Here is a 13,107-nt window from a genome sequence, read left to right on the forward strand (position 1 = left end):
GCAGTGGCTAGAATTGAAGGGTGAGTGCAGAGACGTAGCAGAACATTTTAAGCAATGTATTGGAGTTTGACGAAATTCCCGAGGATGCGGCTTTCCATCCCACATGCTACCGGAGGTTTATTGACAAGCGGGAAATTTAACGAGTCACACGGCGTGTCTTGCGAGAGGCAGAGAGGGGAGATGGCCAACAAGGCCCCCAAACTAGCCAGGCTACCTCCGCTTCATCGGCTGTGACCACCACTCCGACCAGGAAACTGCGATCCAGATCAAGCTTGGCCATCACGAGCTCTGGCCCCGTTCTTCCTGCTGTCTGCATGATTTGCAAGAAAGACAGCAAATTTATCGTCGCGAGTGGCAGACGTCAAAAAGAACGAAAACACAGACTTTAACCGCAGGTAAGACTACTCTCACCCCCACCACACAGTCTATGCGAATGCATCCCATCCCCCAAACCACACACACACACACACACACACACACACACACACACACACACACACACACACACACACACATACACACACACACACACACACACACACACACACACACACACACACACACACACACACACACACACACACACACACACACAGATGTTAGTAGAAGTTGACTGACTATCTAGCCTACACTGCTGCACAATCATTGTTTTTTGTCTAATACTAATATGAATGCACGTGTGAATTGGCATACTGTGTTATGTGTGTGTGGGTGTGAAATTACATTCCAATAGCCTGCAAAACATCCCCATGCCTATAGTACCCCCAGTGTTTTAGGTTTTAGATGTTTAAATGAATCACACTTTGTCTTAAATAGGATAGGGTGTATGTTTATATGGATGTCAAATCATGCCTGATGTTGATATGACACTGAATATCTGTTCAGAAATGTGGCTCCTCAGCCTGATGGCCTGTCTGGTTAAGACACTGCTTCTGCCATCCCATCCCCCGTGCCATTCCCCCACCCCCACTACCCCCCTCTCTCACTTGTACACTTGGGATTTTTCCGCTTCTGTCCCTGGGCAGCCTCAGTGACTAGGCTCAAGAGGTGTGTCCTGGCTGTGCTGTACATCTGTGTGCTTAACCCCTTAGCGCAGCACCTATGTTATAACCTTACTGTCACCAAAATTGTAATATGTATGTCTTAATCTGTTACTCTGCACTGTCATAGCAATGTTGTTATGATGTAGTTTTCAGCAAATAGTGAATAAACCCGCTGGCAACCCCATCTGCAGTAAGAGGTTACGGAATGTTTTTTTGGGGGGTGCAACACCCATCGCCATTTTTTTTTTTTTACAATACCACTCCACCAGGAAAAATGTCTAATTGTTTGCCTGTCTATTTATTCATTCTTTTTTCTTTTCTTTTGTACAAGGCAAGTTGCAGGAAGCAGCTGAAGTAAAGGAAGACCAGAGCATCCTCATTCACATCAAGGACAGAGACTGTGTGGCTCTGGAGGTGCAGTACCACAGAAGTTGCTACAGAGAGTACACAAGGTTTTTGAGTGAGCCTGTCAGAGCAGAGAAAGAACAGTAAGTCAATCTTAATTTTATATAGAAACACAGTACAATGTGTGTCCTATGATTGAGACAGTTTGTTCTCACAACATGGATCTCACAACGAAAGCTCTCACAACACACATCTTCTTCTATATTTTTGTAAGGATTGGGCCAACATTTGATCTGAGCTACAAGTTATTCTGCGAGAGGGTAATCCGCCAAAGGCTGCTGATCAACCAAGAGGTGCTGAGGATGAGCCAACTGAGGAAGGCCTTTATTGCCCTTGTGCAGTCAAGCGAAGGTGTTGATGCTTCAACCTACAGGTAATTGCAAGTCAGTGTATTACGAATTTGTCAAATCCAAGGGAAAGTTCACACATGTGTCTTAAAGGACCACTTCAGTCAATTTCAATATGCTGTTGTATTGCTCATACCCTTGACTTGTCAGTACCCGGTGATGGCACATTTTTCGGCTCAGCCCTTTCCGAGATATGAGCTATTCTAATGGGGGCAGCGTTTGTTTACATTTACATTGTTTACAACATAGGCCTACTCCAAATATTTAAAGGGTGTCACTGTTTGCTAGTTGTCGGCTGATGTTGTATAACCTTTTGGATGTTTTTGGGAATAAATAAAAATGTTTTTTGAAATGTAAACAAAGCGCTGCCCTCATCACAATGACCAGAATCTCGGAAAAGGCTGAAGAAGAAGAAAAATAAATCTCTAGTACTGACACGTCCAGGGTAGTGTGAGCATTACAACTGCATGTTGAAATTGACTGAACTTATTCTCTAACACTCTGCTTGTCATCTGCACATACTGTACTTGTAATATTTTGAAATAAGGAGGATGGCAGTATTCTTGATAGTGTGATGTTCGTTACAGGAATACTTGGTATTATATCTGTTGCATAGCAAGTAAACTCCACCAATATTATTTATTCACTCCGAGTTAATTTGTGAGGGTGGCTATTGCATATCAGCGACAACATGAAGCTCCACTATGCTTGTACTGATATGCCTTTTTTGTTGTTGATTTGTGTTACAGACAGGATATATTGAAGAAGAGGCTCAGTCGTGATTTTACTCAGCTAGTGTTCCACACCCCCGCCAAACGCAACACATCTGAACTGTTTTTTGCTGAGAACTTGTCGATGAATGCAGTCTTGGACTTGTTACCATCAGGTGCGGAGACGACTCAGTCCAGCGAAATGAGCCAGACAGACAGCGACACGGAAAGGAGGAAGTCAAAGCAACCAACCACAGCAGAGGAGACACGGACACTTTACACAGCAGCTTTGCTTTTGAAGAGGCTGCTTAGTCACAGTCCTGGCATGTCATGCCCATGGCCCCCAACTGCAGTAAACTTCAATCTCACTGAAGTCATTTGCTGTGGCATGCGCAAAAGATGTGTACCTGGATGCTTTCACAGATCTGGGGAGTGACTTTAACCTGGCTCAATCTACATTTGCCCTACTATGCAAATATGTCTGTCATCTCTATGATCAGTCCACCACAGAAAACATCAACGAGGCAAGGTACAAAGCTTTCTGCATGGCATCTTCAGCCTTGCCAGAACTGTCCATCCCCCCGACAAGCGATGCCCTCCACCAGCACTGCAAAAGGGAAAATTATCAGGCTAAGATAATGAGGTCATGTGTGAAGCAAAAGATTGGCGCTCCATCTCCCACTGAGCATGGCTGGCATCTGGAAGATGGACAACTTCACGTGACATGGATGACAAGAAATCCAGCCCCTGACTCTGTTTTACATGTCATACACTGTGGTTGCAGAGGGAGTGCCTGTGAGACAAACAGATGCTCCTGTTTCTCTGCAGGACTCTGTTGTACAGACCTGTGCAGGTGTTCCAACTGCTCAAACTCAAAGGAAAAGGAGGATAAAGAAGATGAAACCTGCCCTGACACTGACAGTGAGGAGTAGTGTGTGTGTGTGTGTGTGTGTGTGTGTGTGTGTGTGTGTGTGTGTGTGTGTCCGCCATTCTATTCCATTTGTATCATTATTATTCCTTTTATTATGGTTATGTATATAAGTTAATACCAGTTCATGAAAATGCCGGTTCATGTGTATGCCACTTGTTTTGATTTTTTTATTTGTTGTATAGTTATTAGTGAATAAATGAATACATGAATACCTGAATGGTCCTTATCATTGATCATTAGATTATTTCCATTTATTAATGTGAATATGAAAAGGTAACCTTATCATCCACTTGCATAATAGTTGTTGGTGCTATAAACAAAGCACTGTTACAATCACTTAGAGGGTTATCAATAGCCTGGGTTATCTATAGCCTACTTATTGTAATTGTTTCCATTAATTGCTCAAACCCACAGTATGAAATGTCAATTGCAAAATTGTGCCTTGTGCTGTAAATAAAGCACTGTTTATAATTTATTTAGAACTTATTCCAATCCAGAGATATATGCATGAGTATTATTTTTGATAATTGTTATTATATGTGAACATGAAAAGGTAACCTTATCATCCACTTGCACAATAGTTGTTGGTGCTATAAACAAAGCACTGCTTGGAGTTACAATCACTTAGAGGGTTATCAATAGCCTGGGTTATCTACAGCCTACTTATTGCAATTGTTTCCATTAATTGCTCAAATCCACAGTATGAAATGTCAATTGCATAATTGTGCTTTGTTCAGTAAATAAAGCACTATTTATTATTTATTTAGAATTTTTCCCAATCCAGAAATGTAGGCACGAGTATTATTTTTGATAATTGTTATTATATACCCTCTTCAAAAGGGTATTTTGGGAGATTCTTATAGGTAGGTCAGACTTAACAACAACAGATGGCTTGTCATTATTTTCAGTTTTTCAGACGGCTTGCCACTTTTTCCCCGTAAATCGGCTACGTGATTGGTTTAAAACGGTCACATGGTGTCCAGTGACGTAAAAATCGTCATTCCCTACAGAGGATAAGATTTCTTACTAAAATGTCACCGTTTTAATTACGTGCACGATTACATGAAGCGGACATTTCACGGTAAGTTGAACATAGCTTTGGTCGTTTCATAATCTAATGGACCTGCTGTTCGGAAGCTGTGGAGCGAGGTTGAACGAAAAGGGCTGTCACCCTACGGCCTATAAGTCCAAAACATCTAACAATAGCACAGCCATTTCACACCGCGGTCAACTTTGGCAACAGTTATAGGCCTATGATTGACAAGCCACGCACACCATCGGCTGTGCTATTATTCACCCCATAGCCAACTCCGAGGCTAAGACTTCACCAGCAATAGGCAAGACCTAGCCTACCAATGTGCTACTACGAATCCAATCTCCACCGCAAGAAACAAAAGTCACTTCTTACCTGACACGATGCACAATTTTGGTGACATTCCCTTCTTCCGTCGCACTTTAAATTCACCTAATTCCTTGCTTAGTTGGTTCGTTTTTGATCTCCAAAGTGATGAGACTTCTCCTCACAACAAGTTATCTCCTCCAATGGGTTTACGACCATGTAGCCTATGTTGATGCATGCCCAAGCCAACATATCGCTGTTAATACCACTTTTATTACTACCTTGACACCACAAGCTAAACAAAACAAACGTCTCTCTCGGCGGTGCTATGCGACCATTGAACACAGATGTAAAGCACACGGCGGTGCCAATAAATAAAATCATGACTTACCAGAAGCTGTGACCACCAGTTGACTACAACACCTCTCCAAAATTCCTCTGGAAATGCCCATCCAATTCATTGTCAAAACTTCCCAAACTGTTTAGCCCATAGGCCTATTACACCTCAGCTAGTTTGATATTTGCTCACGGGCATTTTCTATGATGCTCAATGTTCCTTCGTAGCACTAGCAATCCTACAGTGAAAGAGAGTCAGCGCGGGCAATCTACAGTAGCTGCACCTGATAGTTTTTTGACTACAGATACATGCTTCAGTGCTAAAGTAGGCCTATGCACCCGGGACCTTGCATCGCAAAGCGATGTGTTTCAGAGCATTTTTTATTATTATTAAAAAAAAAAAAATGAAAATAAAATAAAATGAATTCGTTTTTTTCCCCATGGCCCTCCCCCTAACTCCGATTATTTTTGCCATGGCCCTCCCCTCCACCTCGTTTTTTTTCATCATGGCCCTCCCCCCCCTACGCGCCAGCCCTCCCCCCCTGTAAATTACGAACAGTCCCTAAGCAAAGAAAATGGAATCTTGTACAAGAACGACCACTAGCTGGTGTGGCCAGGAGTGGCACTGCAGCTATGTTATCGCAGCCAAGTAAATAATGAATGGGTGCCAATGGGGCTGTACGCTTCTCATAGAACTATCTGCCCGTGTGATTTTTTCCCTGGAAACAATGAAGTTGCGTTCGATAGATATGAGTAAGTGAAAGCATTTGCCGACACGTTTGCATCTTGTCAAGTGTTAGATTCGTGAAAATGACCCTTATTTCAACTATAGCAATGACATAACACGTGACAATCGACTTTACGGCACTACGCCATTTGTTTTGTAGTTTTAAGTCTGACTTCAGATGTCGATGTGTTTAAAGTTATGTTAGGATTGTTGCGGACACCTGTTATTTATTGCATTTAAGGTGGTGGAAAAGCGGCATGTGTACATGGGGTAAAGGAAATGACTGCGCTCATCCTTAAGAATTTGGGCACCTTCAATTAACATGTTGGATGGTGGTGGGGGTTGAGGTGTGTGACCGTAGATGTCTCTGCTAGGAGGATCAGTCAGAGTACGTCTCTCGTCAGCTCTGGTCGTGAATAGTCGCAGAGATTCCTCAGCCAGCAGGTATTAGCCGAATGCTAGCGTGTTGCAGGACAAAACTAACACGTCTTTGGGAGAACAAAGCCATGTCAGGAACCTTTAACTTCACTTCTAATACAACTTCCATGATAAGGTACAGAATGTGCACACATCTTTACAAACCAGAGAACAGAATCGTCACAAATCCCTGCTGAGCCATTTAGCCCAATAGGCTCCCATTCATCTTTTACTTGGCTGCGTGCGCCAACGGGGCTATAATGGGAGCCAATGACAGATGCCTATCTCATAGCTTAGAACATTTCTGCCCTAAGCTAGTATGGTGCGGAAGGAGATGGGAGAGTCTTACTCAGCTATTAGAGGCACACCCACACCTGGGGATAACCAAATGCAATATCAGTGTTCAACAGGCATGATTGACACATCGGCTGCACTGCACTGCATTACACCACACTGCTACCTCAGTACTGTCTTTCTTATTGGAAGCCTACTTCCATCAACATCTATATTATTCTGTGTTTTTTCCCTGATAAGCATGCATGGTGTGTAATGTATGGAAATGTATGTACGATAAATAGGTGTGTTCAGTTTTACTTTATTTTCCACATTTGCTGAGTAGTGACATTGCATTGCAATCCTCTGTGAAATGCTTGTCATTGTATTGACTTTGACCTTGACTTTGATTAGCCTGGTTATGACATCAGACACTTCCCTCCCATTCCACCTGTTATTTAGGACATTTATTACTAATGAAATTCCCTCGTACCCATTGTAACGGGGCGGCTGCAGTGTGACAGAGATTGAGACATAAAAAACACAACTCTCTCTTGGATTGTAATGAGGTTGGGATAATTTATGCGTATTCAAATTTCACATGTTCTTACCGTATGAAAAGACACGCCAAGCAACTCCAACTTTTAGATTGCACATAATCGTTTGCTGGAAAGACAACATGTTGGACGAGATGCAACACTGGTCTGATAGCTGACACCATGTGCAGGTCTCCTTCTAATTGCTCAGCAGGGTTCTGGAGGCTCATTGAAGTCCCAGATCCAGCTGACTCATTCGATAGTAACTAATGGGCTGTCGAAATGGGCTGTTTCATCAAAACGAGCTATCAGTAGCCCGCTACTGCATAACACAGTCCTAACCCAGATGCTAACGGTAACCCTAATCACTACGGGTGCTGCTGTAGGACTTTGTAATTCGCCTTTTTCACAATTGATGTCAAACAAGTTCAGTTTTGAAGCAAAGCGTAGCCCCATAATGCACGCCGTTCCACCGGTGGAATTCTGTAATAGTCATTGAAAAGTTAACCACCATAGTATTACCCGACTATGAAACAACACAAGGCCCTTTAGTAATGCACTACAACTGTCACTGCCATTCTGGAAACAGCAAATTTATAACGCTGTGTAAACAACTACAGGCAGAAAACTATAGAAAACAGTGGTGTGTAAGTTCATATCAACCCACTGAAACCTACCTCAAACTTGTACCTACTTCTAATATAGTCAAATGTGTCTGACATAGTATAAGAACATTTATCAAGAAGACATATCAACAAAGCATTGGTTATGTCATCAAAAGCTTGGGCCAAGTCTGGACGTGCTTGGAGGAGATGGGAGAGTGTGACTCAGCTATAAGAAGCACACCCACCCACGCCCGGGCCTCGGGAACAACACAAGGTGAGTTCAGCAGGCAAGACTGTACTGAACTGCACTGCGCTGAAGCACAAAGGTCATATTGTCATCAAAGCTCAGGTGTGTGGGTTATCTGTGTGTGTGTGTGTGTGTGTGTGTGTGTGTGTGTGTGTGTGTGTGTGTGTGTGTGTGTGTGTGTGTGTGTGTGTGTGTGTGTGTGTACGTGCGTGTGTGTTCGTGTGTGCGTGCGTGCGTGTGTAAAGCAGCTGATAGACTGATAGACAGATATTGATATGCACACACATATACACACAGATAGACAGGCAGAGGGCAGAGAGACCGACTCTCCCTTTCTCTCATACACATGCATGCACACACACACACACACACACACACACACACACACACACACACACACACACACACACACACACACACACACACACACACACACACACACACACACACACACACACACGTATAGACTATTGTTTCTGTGGTAGGCTACATTGTGTGGAGGGGCAGGCATTCCTGAGCATTAGAGCTAATGGAAAAGACGCAGTGGTGGTAATTATTGCTAATCCGGAGCGCTAATAGCTAGCCACCACATCAAAGCAAACGGATTAACCCCCACTGACAACACCTAACGACACCACCGGGCATGCAACACACCTGCCCTTCTAGGAACACAGGCACACACGTGCAAACCCACACAGACAGACAGACAAACACATGCACGCAGACACACAGACACGCACGCACATACACACACACACACACATACACACCTGCCCTTCTAGGATTGCACACATGTGCAAACGCACACAGACAGACAGACAGACAGATAGACACATGCACGCATGTACGCATGCACGCACGCAAGCTGGCAGACACACACACTCTCTCTCTCTCTCTCTCTCTCTCTCTCTCTCTCTCTCTCTCTCTCTCTCTCTCTCTCTCTCTCTCTCTGTGTTTAAGACAGTAGTAAGTCTTCAGGAAGGCCTCTGTCTAAAAGCTCATTTTAGACAAACTTTTTGACTTGAAACGTTGCTCCATTGAAAGAGCTGTCTGTAGGTAGAGAGTAGCTACAGACAGACAGGGTATATAAAAGCTCCTCCTTGAAATTAAGCCTTCCTCCTCTAAGTCAATATGGATTATGCTCAGGCCCTAGGCAGTGTGTGTGTGTGTGTGTGTGAGAGACACAGAGAAAGAGAGCGAGTTGTGTGTGTGTGTGTGTGTGTGTGTGTGCGTGTGCATGCGTGCGTGGGTGCGTATATGTCTCTGTGTGTGTGTTTGTGTGTGTGTGTGTGCGTGGGTGCGTGTATGTCTATGCGTTAGAGAGAGAGAAAGAGGTGTGTGTGTGTGTGTGTGTGTGTGTGTGTGTGTGTGTGTGTGATTTATTCATGGAGGATTCTTACTGTGACGGCCCTCTGAGGATCCCCTCTGCATCACTTCAGACGTTTGTGACGCGCTTCCAGAAACAACAGCCATTCACTCATTTTATTATCCCTCTCTTTTTCTGTTTCCTTCCTTCTGTCTTCATTTCTCTCTCTCTCTCTCTCTCTCTCTCTCTCTCTCTCTCTCTCTCTCTCTCTCTCTCTCTCTCTCTCTCCATGTGTGCAAATGTGTGTGTGTGTGTGTGTGTGTGTGTGTGTGTGTGTGTGTGTGTGTGTGTGTGTGTGTGTGTGTGTGTGTGTGTGTGTGTGTGTGTGTGTGTGTGTGTGTGTGTGTTGCCCTCTCTCTGCCTCCGCCTGCCTCTGTGTCTTACTCATGCCTCTTCTCCGGTTCCAAATATGGCTGAAAAAAAACAACCTGGTGAGTCGTCTGGAGAGGTGCTCTTCCTCTGTCGTCAAGGAAACCGGCGGGCTGTGTCAGACAGGGAGTTCTGGTTCTGAGAAGACTGTGTCTTGTTGGCCGCCCAGGGCCAAATTAGCCAAGGCTGGTAAGCGCTCGCTCTCTCTCTCTCTCTCTCTCTCTCTGTCTGTCTCTCTTTCTCTCTCTCTCTCTCTCTCTCTCTCTGACAGGGCCCTGGGCCTTGTTGGCCGCCCAGTGCAAGCTAAGGCAGGGTAGAGGATCAGTGGCTGAAAGGATGGCCTGGTCTGGTTCTCTGGAATGACTTTAACAGGTCATGGACAAAGAACAGAATACCAGGAAAAAGGTGCAGGTTTAAAATAGTGCTCATTTATCACATTTCGATTTTGGATAATAAATGTAAATCTCTTGGAATAGTGCTGCTTCAGTGGCTTATGCATTATTCATCTCAATATTATTTGCTGCGTACATCATGGAAATTGTTTTAAAAGTCAGTAAAACTCAGTCAAGGAAATTACAAAAACATTTGCAGAAGATACAAGGATGTTCATTTGTCACTTTGTCACAGGCATAGCAAAATGCAAAATCGAATTTTTAAACTTTTCAATTTTTTTCCCCTCAACTTTATTTAGGCAGGACAGTGAAGAGTGGGACAGGAAATGAGTGAAAGAGAGAGAGACGGGGGAGGATCGGGAAATGACCCTGGTTGGAAATCGAACCCGGGTCGCCGGCGTAGCAGTTCAGTGCCCAGCTGACAAAGCCACACGGCTGGGTGTTTAGCTCAAAGTTTAAGAGAAAAAGTGCGGAGAGAGAGAGAGAGAGAGAGAGAGAGAGAGAGAGAGAGAGATAGAGAGAGAGTTAAACAGAACAGGGAGGAGAGAACGCTCTTCAGTAAATGTGTGGTTAAAGCATCCCTGCTGTGAGTGTTAGAGTTGACACGTTTGGTTCTCACGCCAGACAGGGGATGGGATGAGCATGTGAGTGAAGGACCATGTGTGCGATGACCATGTCAGTAAATATCTGTGTAATGATGGGTGTAGCTTGTATTTAATGCATAGTAGAAGACATGAAGTGCATCAAATGAAATCCTAGGAGGACTGAACTATGCGTGAGCACTGGCTTCCTTACGGTGAACACTGTGTGTCCATGTCCAACATGTGGCAATCCTTGGTTTTTCAAAAACAGTTCACTCTTCTCTGTTCAATGATTGCAATCCCTTTCAGCAAGACTGTTGAAGCAGTGTTTCGGTTGGTCCTTAGGTTTGTGCATGTGTTTGTGTGCATGTGAATCTGTGTGTATCTGTGTGCAGGGTTGTTTTGTGGAATGCCTTTGCCAACTATTTATGTGTGTGTCTGTGTGTCTGTGTGCGTGTGTGTGTGTGTGTGTGTGTGTGTGTGTGTGTGTGTGTGTGTGTGTGTGTGTGTGTGTGTGTGTGTGTGTGTGTGTGCGTGGTGTGGGTGTGTGGCATGTTGTAACATGCCTTCCCAGCAGGTAGTGTGGGTAGAAGAGGATGAGGATGAGGATTTGTTTAAAGAAGAAAAAAAACAATGTTGTGGACATTGTGGTAATTTATAAATAAATAATGAGACGTAGTTTGTGAGTGCAGATTTATTTTTCTTTAAGTTGATACCTTTTATTGCGCACTCAAAATCATTCATTTTTTCCAAGAAGTTGAGCGCGTCCTCTGACAAAGATGAGGATGTGTTGCCAGCCGTGAGGGTCATCTCCAGGGGCCAAGTAAAGCGTAGTGGGCCGCTGACAGCTTCGGCCGGCCGCGGACAAAGTCATAATTGGCTAAAGTCTAATTGGCCCTGTGACGCCATACATCCAATGTAAATGAGACCCGATTCTGGTCTCCCCTTCTCTCCGGGCCTGGGCCAACTGACCCCTTTGACCCTGCCCACACCGACTTCTCTGCTCAGGGCAATAAAGGCAGAATTTATACATCCATGTCTCCAAAGAGGAGCACTTTGGCCTCCGCTTAGCATGGGCAGCCACAGACAAAGTAGACATGCAAAGGCAGGAAGGAAGCTAGTGTGGAGGCTCTAGCCTAACACACACACACACACACACACACACACACACACACACACACACACACACACACACACACACACACACACACACACACACACACACACTGACGAGAGCGAGAGAGAGAGAGACCAAGCGCAGAGACAAAAATACACTAATGCCTCTTTTTCACTGCCTGTTTTCAGGTGGGCCTACAGCTCAAGAAAGTGTGACTCAGCTGCCACTTTTTGCTTTTCAAATAGGCACAACACAGCTCAATCGTAAAGCAAAACATGACGGCTGAGTCAAGCTGAGTCGAGCTGAAAGCCTTCTAGAAAACTGGCAGTGGAAAACAGGCATAAGAAAGCCAGAGTCGAGGTTCTTACCTTCAGGGTGAAGGGTAAATTTGGGCCCCTGCCCCTTGCTGTATCATGGTCCCCTGTAGGCCCATTTGAGGCTCTGGGTTACCCGAGCTGTCCTCATCCATCTCCCAGTAGCCTGACGCATTTCATTTCGCTTCGTGGCTGCTATCTGTACGACCATGCAGCATTAGGATTCATTCGTTCCAGATTACTTTTTTTATTTGACCCAACTGCTGCTGTTTAGTTGTGACCTATGTAATTCCTGCAGTACAAACGGACTATGAATGGATGACGTTATGGTTTCACTTCTTTTGGCGTTTTTTTCCCAACATCATACAGTACTTCCTTGGTTTTGGAACAGTCTGCTATGGCCGTTGGAGTGAAATGACAACATGTTATCATGCCAGAGCGTTAAGATAACACACTGACTTGAAACGTCTATCACGTTTGTGCATAGCGCCTTCGAATGTTAACTCACACAGTAAATTTTGCGGTGTTGGTTCAACACTTAAAGAGTTCATTTATGTCCAAATAAGCTCAAATCAACCCTCAAAGTGTTGAATGAACACTGCAGAATTTGCTGTGCATGCTCCACAACGCCTATGACAGGTTAAGTTTAGGCACGGTTTTGATAAGGGCACAACAGCAATGTTACCACAACTTCACAATTCCCCTTGCTTGCTTCACTGTTATTGGCAAAAATAAAGCAGCAGAAACTTTGCTTTGCTGACAGGTTAAGGTTAGGGATGGTTTTGGTCAGGGCACAGTAGAACAACAGAAATTTGCATTGGCAACAGAAATTCACAGACACGGAAAACTGTGCAAACTAGGCCCGGGTCGGTACATGTATTCGTATCGAACCGACCTCGGTACGGGGGTCACGGAACGATACGCGCATTGCCACGGAGAATACATTCGGTACGCTATCAAAGTATTTATATGGGAAGCGCAGCAGCTGTTTGTGGCGCGTGAGAGAAGAGTTCCGCGCAAGCAAGCACTTTGCGTCGGAGTTCTTTAATGTG

This window comes from Engraulis encrasicolus, chromosome 24 (assembly GCF_034702125.1).
Source record: "Engraulis encrasicolus isolate BLACKSEA-1 chromosome 24, IST_EnEncr_1.0, whole genome shotgun sequence".
Classification (NCBI taxonomy): Eukaryota; Metazoa; Chordata; class Actinopteri; order Clupeiformes; family Engraulidae; genus Engraulis; species Engraulis encrasicolus.